The sequence below is a fragment of the Mytilus trossulus genome, chromosome 13 (assembly GCF_036588685.1).
Source record: "Mytilus trossulus isolate FHL-02 chromosome 13, PNRI_Mtr1.1.1.hap1, whole genome shotgun sequence".
Classification (NCBI taxonomy): domain Eukaryota; kingdom Metazoa; phylum Mollusca; class Bivalvia; order Mytilida; family Mytilidae; genus Mytilus; species Mytilus trossulus.
In genome coordinates this window covers 23,596,330-23,607,988 of record NC_086385.1, presented here as the reverse complement: position 1 = coordinate 23,607,988, position 11,659 = coordinate 23,596,330, and the positions used below count along the sequence as shown (strand labels likewise).

General features: G+C 33.3%; 1 pseudogene; it reads right to left on the bottom strand.

The window, feature by feature from the left end:
- Window positions 1-4,776: 4,776 nt before the first annotated feature.
- Window positions 4,777-10,523, bottom strand: LOC134694173 (uncharacterized; annotated as a pseudogene).
- Window positions 10,524-11,659: the final 1,136 nt, after the last annotated feature.

Below are 11,659 nucleotides of genomic sequence, written 5' to 3'. Positions count from 1 at the left end.
CTTTTTTTTCATGAAATGACAGTCATGCAATTATCATACTGTAGACCAGTTTCATGTTAGCATCATATGCCAAGAAATAATAAAAAAATTTAAAACAGCAATGAGGGGGGATAGTAGGGGTCCTGATCCCGAAATCCCGAACTCCCGGGCCGGGTTAAAAACACGAAAGACCGAGGTCCCGAAATTCGAAAAACAGAATCCCCGGATCTCGAAATCCCGAGTTTAAAAACATCCGATCCCGGAGACCCGATACAGGTCCTATCCCCGCTCAGCAATGTTCAAAATAATATAAAATTAAAGAGAAAAAAAAAGTTGCTCTTACTTGACTGGGTACCAGGCAATTAAAGTAGGTAACTTGTCTAAACATTATACAATCCGGAGTCGGTTATACGAAAATAGTCCTTCAATAATATTTAATTTGCTGAGTAACATTTCATGATTTGTCAAATCCAATTATTTCATTCAAAACAATTTGGCCAATATATGCTGTCAAACAATGAAGATGTAAATCACAGATGTTGTACAGAGTTAAAACGGAGTTTGCCTATTTTTTTTTATTAAAATGATTAAAGTATTTCCTGTCAAAGTAAATTTTCTGGTTCTGATGCATGGAATTATATTTAAATACTATTTTACTGTCAGCATACTGCTGTCAACCACTGTTATTAATATTACGGGGAATTAAAAGACTGAATTGTTGATATGAATTGACATCGACGATCGATAGGACATCCTCAGAATGCTAGTTTCGAAATCTTTATTTTTACTTGTACAGTTTAACTTTAGAAAGTTTCCTTTATATTCCTCCTCAAGAAGGGCAGTACTGTTCCTAGGCAGTTATATATTCTCCTTTGTGAATTATATTGGTACTAAAATACTTTGTTTTTGAAATAGTTGTGTTTGGGGTCGTCTGTGAGGTCCGCGTTGTCAATTTCTATGAATGAACATGATAAAACGTGTACAAAGATATTTAATTGGGAAAAAAAACTACTTCTTGGAACTACCACGAACAACACAAGATATGTTTAACCTTAACCCACTTTCTGTCGAAGGGACACATATTTCCACCAGCAGTGCCGGAGGGGCACACATGTCCATGGTTAAATTTGTGCAAGCTTCTCACCAATGCTGTATCTCTTTCAATTTAAAGACCGAAGTTTGAACAGTGTTATATTTTCTCCCATGGGTCCGAAATGTAACAGTCATTATTTCGTGAAGTCATATATTGAATGACATCGCTGTTTTGCATGTTACGTCACAGACGTCAAGCTGTCATATTTTCCGTCATATGAAATGCAACCTTGAAAAACGATCGGCAGCAAGAGGGTTAAGGAGCACCTGAGATCACACGCAGTTATTGATGGGGTTATTCTTTAGTTAATAAAGTGTTCTATTGTTAGTTGGTCTTTTTTTCTATTTAGCCATGGCATTGTCGGTTTATTTAAGAATAATGAGTTTGAAGTCTTTCCCCTTCATGTGCTATGGATTTGAATACAGCAAATCAGAATAAACCTGTTACAAGCCTTATAAAAAGATTTGGTATGATTGCCAACAAGAGACCAACATGACACAGAATCTAACAATTATAGGTATCTGTAAGGTCTTCAACAATGAACAAACCCATGCCGCATAGTCAGCTATAAAAGGCCCCTAAATGACAATGTTAAAGTTAAACGAGAAAACTAACAGCTTTATTTATATTTTTAACAAGAGTGCACACACTGAAATGTCTCGCCTTCTTTACTAATCCTTGATACTATCTTGATATAGACCTAAATATAAAACTTTATTACAACTGTCACATAAACTCAACATTAACCAAGAAAATGAAACATTGATCAATGAACAATTGAAATGAGTTTAAGGTCAGATGAACCATGCCAGGCAGACATGTACAGCTAACAATTATTTAATATTACAAATATATGTGACTTATTGTTTATAAATAAAGAAAAAGAGACCCAAAAACTTAAAACTTAGCAATGGACCGTGAAAATGAGGTCAAGTTCAAATAAAACCTGCGTAACCGACATATAGATCATAAAATATTTCCATACACCAAATATAGTTGACCTAATGCATAAAGTATTAAAAAAATAGACCAAAACTAAAAAACTTAACTTTGACCACTGAACCATGAAAATGAGGTCAAGGTCATATGACACCTGTCAGCTAGACATGTACACCTTTCAATCATTCCATACACCAATTATAGTAGACCTATTGCATATAGTATAAGAAAAACAGACCAAAACACAAAAACTTAACTAGAACCACTGAACCATGAAATGAGGTCAAGGTCAGATGACACCTGCCAGTTGGACATGTACACCTAACAGTTCTTCCATACACCGAATATACTAGACCTATTGATTATAGTATCTGAGATATGGACTTGACCACCAAAACTTAACCTTGTTCACTGATCCATGAAATGAGGTCGAGGTCAAGTGAAAACTGTCTGACAGACATGAGGACCTTGCAAGGTACGCACATACCAAATATAGTCATCTAATTACTTATAATACGAGAGAAATTAACATTACAAAAAATCCTAACTTTTTTTTCAAGTAGTCACTGAACCATGAAAATGAGGCCAAGGACATTGGACATGTGACTGACAGAAAGTTCGTAACATGATGCATCTATATACAAAGTATGAAGCATCCAGGTCTTCTACTTTCCAAAATATAAAGCTTTTAAGAAGTGAGCTACCACCGCCGCCCCCGCCGCCGGATCACTTTCCCTATGTCGAGCTTTCTGCAACAAAAGTTGCAGGCTCGACAAAAAATGAACCAAAAACATATGTAACACCTAAACAAACAACAACACTACAAGCCTTGTATACAAGTTGTATATTTTTTATAATTTAATTAGGTTTTGTTTTTGTAATTAAACACAATTACTTCTTCCTAGAATGTTTATTCACCAAATGCCTCGGTTGAGTTATGGATGATGTTTTGTAATGAAAAAAATATTTTTAAATTGATAAATGATTTGAACAACCTTCCGTACTGTGAGTACTTTCAGATCTGTACTTTGCGTCTTCATACATTTTTTCATATTTTTTTGTTAGTTGTTTTAAAAGTAAGTTGTATCAATATGGTGAGTTGACCTATTTTCAATTGTATTTTAAAGTTTGTTCTTAAGTCTTGATTTTACAAGTGGACACTATCCATATAACGGGAGTGTCAGGTGCGTACAACTCCCCCTTTTTTTCTTTCTGTATATGCAGTAGTTGCTATATCATGATTATTGGTTTTGTTGTGTACGTAAATTTGAATGTTGGTTTTCTAATTTGAATGATTTTACATTTTTCAAGTTTTGCTCATAGTTTAAGGCCAACAGGTGTCTCATAGTTTCTTCCATAGATCGTTTTAATAGTTATTTCATCGAATATCATACCACATCTCCTTATAAAGGGAACTTTCTTCCATTAAATTAAACCAAGTTGCATACAAGAGGCTGTCAGAGGGACAGCAAACCAGATTTATTAACGGTGAAGGTGAAAATTGTCAATATCAAATTTGACCTCCATTTTTTCATCTGTCAGTAACAACATATTAAAATATAAAAAGCTTTGGTTGAACAGTTCATGAGTAAATGCAACAACATGACTGGAAACACAACTTAACCATCTATTAAGAACCATAACTCCTTAATAGAAAAAGTGAAGATCGCCATTATTGAACTTGACCTCAATTTAATCATCAGTAATAGCAATAAAAAGGCAGCATATTTAAATTTAAACTGAGTAATGTTCTTATTTTATGTACAAATAAGGAATGTTCATAATTACATAAATTTGGTATTCTTGGCATCGTTGGATTCTGTTCATAAATAATAACATAGACAAAGACTCATTGATGCTATTGTTTATAATACATTATGTTAATGTTGATATACATATGAAATAGTCATCTTTTTTTTTCTTCTTTCACATATTTTAATTGTTGTCAATTTTACAATCAACTATTCCATGTATAGGTGAAGAATAAATACATATTCAATATAAACATTTTGTACATACCAACACAATCTTGGTAATTATCAACATTAATTACAATGAATAATCCACGACTATAAACATGATAAATCCGTCATAAGACAGAAAAGAAGGAAAGAAGATAAAAAGCCAAAAGTTCAACTTCAATAATGCACAGCAGTTTTGTTTTTACTTTACAATCTCCAAAATAAACTTTATGCTCCTCAATGCAATATGGTTTTTTAAATTTGTTTCACAATAGATAGACACAAAATTAAATTTTGCAAACCTTGACTGTTGGGATTATTTTGAAAGAAATTGAAAATTTACGTTTTATTAACCACCATATTCATGTTATTCCCAGACAAATGCAATCTGGATCAATATGGGTAATCTCCCTTTTATCTTTATAAACCTGTTTTAAGAAAAAATAATCCCTTACACATTTTTTTTCACAAAAATCTTACAATTTATATAAAAATATATTGTAACAATCTATTCAAGAGCCTACAAAATATACAAATTGAAATCTTTTTTTATTTTTAAAAAGATTGAAACATATTCTATGAAATATACACATGATCATGATGATATATATATACAAAAATTAAATTAAGGAAAAAGTCAATGCATAATTTGATATCACAGTCAACACAATTATAAGTGAGTTCAATGTTAGTCAACAGACAGGCTATTTGTACTTTTCTATAAAGAGTTTTCACGGTTATTTACCATAAAAAATTCAGCTTTGCACAATGTCATCAAGCAAGTCAAGTATCCATTCTTCAATTTTAGGACTTCAAATTTAGTACATAGATGTATCCATTTAATTCAGATGTAACTAGTGGGTCGCTCAGAGTGTGCAATGGAATAATAAATTCTGAAGCAGTGAATCCTTGACCTTTCCAAAGTCCACTTTCCAATGAACAATTTTGTAAACAATGTACAACTGCCCAATAACGAGTTTGTTCACTAGGGAAATTATGTTCTATTAGGAATGCAATCCTTCCAATGCAAACTTTGTTCTGTTTGTTTAAAAATGACACAAATGATGAGTCCCTCTTGTTCATTTGAGATGAAACGCCATTATATCGCACATTATGGTGTAATGTTGATTTGCTACTAACTACCAGTGAATGATTTTTTTTGGCAAAGGATGGCATTGAGGAACATATAGTATTATCGAAATTCTTCATTTGTTCTTGTAAATAACATGGAATCTGAAATTCTTCAACTCTGCCAATGCTTGTAAAAACAGAATTTGTGGATATGGCATTACTCATCTTTTCACGAACAAAAGCTGCAGCATTTGAGATAGAATTTGTGTTACTGGTTGCTGGCATCATTTTCTGACTCAGCATCATGTACACACACTAATCATAAATCTGTAAAATATAAAGAAACAGTTTGTACCAGATTGTACTGTAAAGTTGATCTACAAACAAAAAAGAGGTTATGAATTAAGTAATGTTAAATTCAATAATAAGCAAAAATTAATCCCTTACAAATTTAAAAATATAAACAACAAACAATAAAATTAAAATCTACTGACAGATATATATTGTGAACTTAATTCAAGGGTCTTTTATTTAAAGTTATTCAGTTATGTTCAAGGTCAGTAATAATTGAAATGTATTAAATGTGAAAGCACTTTTTTCCAACAATCATCAGCAGTCCTTTCATCATACATAAATTGTTGTTCCAACATGTATAAAATCTTAATTTTTTTGGCCTGTTTCTGTAATCCTTGTCTCGACATCCAACCATTTGCCCTTTCATATGGAAATAGCCATCTCCCATAAAGTGGTCCATTTTCTGCTTTCCATCCACTATATGATGCAAAAGGTGTGTAACCAGATTCTGAAAGAGTAAATGTTTATTACTGGATTATCATTTTCCCACACCATAATTATGATAATGATTCACATCCACAATATAGTTCCCTCTACCCAAAACTGACTTTCAATACTTAGCAGGTTACAAAATAACTTTTGTAACGGTGTGGCAATAAAAAAATATCATGTGCTTTTGTATTGAAAACCTCCCAATATATACAATATACTAAGGCAGTTACGTCAATGTTATGTAATGTTAAATTGAAATATATGTGGCTCAGACATACTATTCACAACTAGATGCAATATGAAGATATTCATCCGTCAATCATGTATTACATTTCTTTGTAAACGGTAGTAGATTGAATGATAAGAAATATTCAGATATTTATATATTTCTTTATCATGTAAATACATGAAATATGTAACAATGTGTTAAGTATATTCCTTTTGTCATTCTAGCACTAGCCTATAGTTTTTAATTTCTGTGTCATTTTGTCTCTTGTGCCGAGTTGTCTCATTAGCAATCATACCACACCTTCTTTTTTGTATATATATATATATATATAGCATGTCCAGATAATCATTTTGAAAAAAATATCACAAAAGTAAGTACATGTACCTGTCGCCTGTTGCATTATGATAGTGTCTAGTTTAAATTTGGAAAAGTCAGCTTTTCATTGCTTTTATTTTGGCTTGATATTGGAATATTGTTGAACTGAGTGGTTGATTTTTCTATTTATGAATATTCTTTAAACATAAAACGTGCAAATACAGTAAAAAAAAACAATGATGGAATATGTATGTTTATTAATATCACGAGTATCATGAATTTCATATAATACCTTTTTTTATCATGTTTATTATGTATACAAAATAAGAATGTGTCCTCAGTCCACAGATGGCCGATCGCACTATCATTTTCAATGTTCAGTGGACCGTGAAATTTGAGTAAGAACATGTGCAGAAAGTTTCAAGTTGATTAGACTTCAACTACATCAAAACCTACTTTGACCAAACAATTTATGCTGAAGCTTGCACTATCATTTGCTATGTTCAGTGGTCCATGAAATTGGGGTCAAAAGTCTAATTTGGCATTAAAATTAGAAAAATCATACCATAAGGAACATGTGTACTAAATTTTGAAGTTGATTGAACTTTAACTTAATAAAAAAATACCTTGACCAAATACTTTAACCTGAAGCGGGTTGTAGGGACGGAGGGACCCACAGATCAGAAAACATTAGGTTCCTCTGCTATCGTAGGTGGGGAATAAAAATGCTTACCTGCAGGCTAAGAGGGAAATCTCTTTCTAATAAGGCTAAGGCTGCATGAGTATCATCCTGAAGTTGCTTGATCTCGGATATCTCGAACTCTTGCTGAGTAATTCTGACAATTACTTCCAATACAGTAAATAAGGTTGTTTCCTGTCTCTTAGGCAGAAGTCCCTTTATGCACCATTTCAATGCGCCCGTTTTAACAAACTGCAATTAAAAATAATAGTGATTACAAATTTGCTTCAAACATTCTTAACCATGTTAACATGTAATGCATAGTGTCAGGTTGTATTTGCATATATACTAGTATTTATATTAGAAGTAGCAACATAAAAATCCAAAATAAGATGCAAATATAAGATACATGTCCCAAGATCAAAAACCTTTTATAATTTACAGCCAATTTCATTGGGTGTGTAGCTAAAGGTAATGTCTTTTGTTTGCTATTTTGTTTTTGTTCTAATTAATAGTTTCATACTTTTCGATTTCATCATGTCTATGTCAAGTATACAGTATTTTGTTTTACTCATTGTTGATGACCATTTGGTTGCCTAAATTTTATTGACATCAACGTTATTTAATCTTTAGAAAATTTGTGTATACATGTAGTTGTTTCATTAGCAATGCTACCATCATGACCATATTTCCATAGTTTCAGAATATGTACAATGTATGATGACACGACTGGTCTTTTAAAATATGTTAAATAAATATTTATACAATCAGGGATACATGTACTACTTGTTCAAGTTATTTTTAATTACTTGAAGAAGCAATATTAATTTACTTATAAATATAAGTAAATTTGTAGGATACTTATACAAGTCAATTTTATTTACTTGTATAGGTAAAACAAATATTGGCTGAGTTATGTCCCTTAGACATTCAGATTTTTTACTTGTGGAAGTAAAAAAGTAATCTTATCTTCTTTTATTGAATTCTTATGATTTCTTTGCTCAAATAGAATTTTAAATTATCTGCCCTCTACAGATTTCTTTTATGTGTAATTTCATGGACAATGAAAATCCCATTTGTCGGTTATCGTCAGAGTCAGAACACTGCTCATTTACAAGCCCCCCTCCCCCCTCCCCCCCAAGGAGCAATTTTTGATGGCCTTGAGCAAATGCTTAAGATCTTTGACAATCTGTTTCTTTGTTGAACTAATGAGATGAAACATTGAACTTTAATAAAAAAACAAAAAAGGGGCAAACTTGGGAAAAGTCATTAAAGGCATGATTATTATCTCAAAACTTGAAGAATTTTGTGGGATTGCAAGACAAATTTACTTATACTTGTAAGTTTTTGAAAAAAATAAGGGGAGATTATTCAAATATTATTTATTTACTTATGTGTGTATATTTTTTTTTACTTCTTCAAGTAAATAAAAATAACTTGTACAAGCAGTACCCCTGACTTTTATATGAGATCAAATTTAACATAACATTTATTTTTAATCTGTAAATACCTGTAATTTTGAATTCGTAGTCCGTAATGTCCATGGTTTTGTAAAATGGAGCCCTGGAGAGATTTCAACACCAGCTGGATATTTGATTGCTGTTGCACGTCTGTCTGCTTCCTTCACAGAATCAGTTGATAGAGTCCAGGGTGCTGGTGGAAGAGTCTCACTACTCATAGTTTTTCTTTTCTTTGATGGTGGTTCAATTGCAACCTGCTCAGCTGCTGTCACTTGTGGCCATGTCTGTGGAAACCGCTGGTGATGTTTTTCACAGACGCACTTTTTTGGTGTCATATTTCCTAACCAACAGGTCCATTACATGGCTTATGAAATCAGCTATGGTATGCATTCCGTCTGGTTGTCTCTGCTGGTTTCTGTCATGATAGGGTAACTTCATAATATTGTACTTACATAATACTGTACTGTCCAGTCGCCTTCTGAAAATTATTCTGTTGATTTCGGTTTTGTTTATTGTCAAATATTTCTCTCAAATGACGTTCTTCTTCATTGGTGTATGTGACTGGCTGCTGTTTCAGTTCCACTGATCCATTTGAGAAGCGGTTACTACTACGCAAAGGATGGTTTTCAGGAAGAAACTGTCTATTTGACAAATGAATAGTCATACTAAGATGTTTGCAATAAATACCAGTTTCCTTGCAATAGCCACATGATCTCAAACCACTATGCCCACTTATATGTAACCGTTTTGAATACGCAGGAATGTCACATAAAAATTGCAAAAGGGCAACTTTCACTTTTACTGGTGCTTTTCGGTAGCTGTTGTATGTAGGGAATTCTGATAGTTTAAGTATTTCATCAACCAGCAAATCTATGTAAGGTTCCAGTGACTTTGGTTCCGATCCATTTCTACCACTTGGTATTATCCCTACTAAAAGCATTGGACCAAGAAGTTGACGGAGTTGAACAGGCAAGTTTATCCATGTTAACAAGAGTGGCCACATAGACTTTTGTGTTGATAAATGTTAATTTGGGTTCACCCCATCTGTAAAGAGTGCTAGTGGTACAGCTTGTTGTTCCTCATGATCACCAAATACACCTTGGTCTGTATACCAGTTTTTGTAGACATTGCTATCTGTAAAGTCAAATAACTTTCCATTTGAATACACTTTATTCGCGTAAAGAAGTTTACACAGATTTGACGTACTAAACCATCTGTTTAGTCTCGGTGCAATTGGCATATCATGAAAAACTTTCTGACTGGAATTTTTTACTTTGCGTGGTTCTTATAGAATAGGACAGATAGGACAAAAAGCTAAGTCACTATAATTTCCATTGTCACACGACCTGAACAAAATGCAGTAATTAATGCAGGCATCATACTTTTGTTACGGCATTAATAATGGCTTTATCAAGCTTTTAGCTTCTTTAAATGTTGGAGGCAAAGAATTGGGTTGGGGCAAATGAGACTTCTCTGTCTGGAGAGCATTTGACATAGCTGACTTCGACATTCCATTGTTTGCTGAAAATACATAAAAATGCTGAAATACTGCCTCTAGTAATGTAACACTGGAACTTGCATATAATTTCTGGCTAAAGTTTTCCTTGAGATGGAGATTTTCATCAAATAATATGTCTAGTATGATCTGGCTTTCATCAAACTTAAAAACCTTCTGCTTGTGTGCGTGGTAAGTCTTTATATTGACATTTGATCCTCTGCATAACATACAAAAGCACTGCTTGTAACATGAACCTGAAAAAAAAACAATATTTATCAGGAATAGTCAACCTAAAAAATATGTGAATATTCATGGTCTGATTATCAGAACAGACAAACATGTTTCATACTTTAAATACATGTTCATTCATTCATTTGTACTAAATAAAATTTATAAATGTATGTCCCATTAGCACATTATCTACACTTGCTATAGTCCTTTTTCCTGTTTGCATATTTGCAAACCCAGTTTTTTTTTAATATGTTGTTGTGTTGTGTTACTGTCTATATTCATTTCAATTGTGACATGTTTTCATTTATTCTATGACAAACAACCTGTGTTTTGCTCATTGTTGGAGGACATACGGTGACCTATAGTTGTTAATGTCTATGTCAGTTTACGCGAATGTAAATGCCATTACTGAGACAGGTATAGAAGCAAGTACTTATTCATCAGAACAATTACAGGATTATCAGTCAAAATACCCAAACTTAGAGTTAATACTGATATGGCTCAGGGACAAAACAGAACCATCAGAAGCTACAATATTCAGATGCAGTACAATAACTAAGACATATTGGATGAACAAAGATATGTTCTATTTAGATGATAATGGAATTTTGAGAAATTTGGACATGAAAGACAGAACACCAAGACTTGTTGTACCAAGAGATCTTGTTGAACAAGTGATCTCATTATGTCATGATATTCCGGCAGCAGGTCATCAAGGTATGAATAGGACCACATTGAGAATTAAGGCAAAATATCAATGGTATGGTATGACACAAAAAAAAGAGACTTTGTCAAAACATGCAGTACATGCAATTTACACAAGAAGCCAAACAGAAAGGCTAAATTTCCGCTTACCCAGTTTCATGCAGGTGCACCAATGGAGCGAGTCCACTTAGATTTTCTAGGACCACTGCCAGAGACGAAATTTGGGAATGCTCATGTACTAGTAATGGTTGACCAGTTTTCCAAATGGATGGAATGTATTCCGTTGCCAGCACAAACCACAGAACATACGGCAAGAGCTGCAGTGAACGAGTTTTTCCCTCGTTTTGGTTTCCCATTTCAGGTTTTTACAGACCAAGGACGCAATTTTGAAAGGAAGCACTTCAAATCCATCTGTGAAATCTTGCAAATGCACAAAGCGAGAACTACTGCGTACAGACCATCATCAAACGAACAAGCAGAACGTTGCAACATAACCTTAATGGACGCAGTCCGTTGCTTCGTGTCTAAACAACAAGACAATTGGGATGAACATTTGGCACAGTTGGCAGGAGCTGTTCGATCGTCAGTTAACAGAAGTACTGGTTTTACACCAAACATGCTGATGCTTGGGAGAGAGGTTAACCAGCCTGTTGATTTATTGTACAGTGTACCTGGTGCTGAAACAGATGAGTCACAAGATGAGTATGTGAGAA